The sequence below is a fragment of the Silurus aristotelis genome (assembly GCF_946808225.1).
Source record: "Silurus aristotelis genome assembly, chromosome: 3".
In the NCBI taxonomy this organism is placed as follows: Eukaryota; Metazoa; Chordata; class Actinopteri; order Siluriformes; family Siluridae; genus Silurus; species Silurus aristotelis.
The window spans coordinates 15,732,940-15,734,826 of record NC_139576.1 but is presented as its reverse complement, the minus strand read 5'-3'; positions in this window follow the sequence as shown (position 1 = coordinate 15,734,826).

Below are 1,887 nucleotides of genomic sequence, written 5' to 3'. Positions count from 1 at the left end.
AACTGGGAATGCATGAAGTGTCAGTGGCTCCATTTACTCAATTACTTTCTATTCATCTGTATCTGTTTAAAAATAATAATTAAAGTCTTGTTAAAGTTATTAAAAATATGAACGATTATAAAGAAAGACAAGCAGAAGTTGAACATGACAAACTTTAGCATTAACGTGAAGCAGTGAGTGAGTAACTATTAAAAGCCTACATATGATTTTCAATTTAGAGTGTACAAGTGTTTACCTCTCAAAAGTGGTAGTTGGTTTTATCAGTGTATCTTGAATTATTCTAATGACTATTGTTTTTAGTTAGAGGCAAACCAGTCTGCTTTTAATTGGTTGTTCATTTATTCCCTCCAATTATTTAATATTTATTTATCCAATTATTTATTATTTATTTATCCAATTATTTATTATTTATGAGTTAATGAAGAAAAAAAATGAAATGTTGCAAACAGCTTTAATAATTTTCTCTTAATATATCTTAAGTTTAAAAGCATGTTCACATTTTTAAGTGTTAAAATGTGTAGACTCTATATTCCACGCCTCATTCCTGAAAATTCTTTAAACACCTCCAGCTTTTGACAGGCACCAGGTGAGCTGACAAGATCTGTGAATAAGATGAAGCCAAGGTTATCACAGTAATATTAATTGACAGCATTTTTTTTTGGCAAACATCAGAGAAATGTCTGAAATCTTGAACCTTCTCAAAATGTGGGGGGCTTTTTAGAGTCATTACATTAAACACACCTTACCTTCTTTTGTAATAAATATAAAATTGCATAGTTAATTAGTCTATGTAGTTTAAAAAGTTGGTCTATTTTAGTCTGTGATTTATTCTCAATAGACTCTAGAGCCAATATTCACATCAGACTTAAAAGTAAAAAAGTTTTCAATGCCACAAAACTTTAGAGGATCATTTTTTTTGGAGAATTTGAATAATATTAGAAATATTGGAATGTGTTTTATTATTGTTTAACATGCAAGTGGGTAACACTGCTGCCTTATAGCTTTTGTGATTCTTCCAAAACTCGGGTAAATGTATGTGCTCTATGGTGTGTCTGTATAGGTTTCCTATTGAAGGACTCTCAGACTGTGTGGAAAATGAATCTCTGTTCTGATGAAAAGATTGGTTTCAAATGGTTTGGCCTCAGTTTTAAATATCTGGACGAAATCTGGCACCCCTATTCATCTTCCCAAAACATCGCAAAAGTGAAGCATGATGGTGGCAGCATTGTGCTGTGGATGTGATTTTCTTATGCAGGAACTTAGCAAATGGTCAGGGATGAGGAAAATCAGAATGGAGAGAAGTACTCAGATATCCTTAATAAAAACTTGTTTCACAAAGCTCAGGACCTTAGTTTGGGGAAAAGGTTCACTATCCAGCATGACAACAACCCTAAGCACATGACAAGCCCTAAGCCAAGACAAAATAGGAGTGGCTTTGGGACGACTTTGTGAATGTCCGAGTGTGGTCCAGCAAGAGCCCTGATTTAAAATTCTAGGAAAACTGAAAGTGGCTGTACACCACCTGTCCCCCAACTGTCCCCCTCCAACCTGACCCAGTTTGAGAGGAAAAAAAAATCCCCCAGTCCAGGTGTACAAAGCTTGTTGGGTCAAACCCAAAAAAGACTCAAGGCTGTAATTGTTGCCAAAGGTGCTTTGATTAAATACTTAGTAAAGGGTCTGAATACTTATGTACACAAATTATGTCAGTTTTTTATTTTAAAAAATTACATTTCTAGAATTCTCTTTTTACTTTGTCATTTGCACTAAGTGTAGAAAAATGAGGGGAAAAATCAATCTGAAAGATTGTGGTATCAGGCTGCAACATAAAATAAAAAAAGTGAAGGGGGTCTGAATATTTTATAAATGCACTGTTGGTTCATTTTCTTT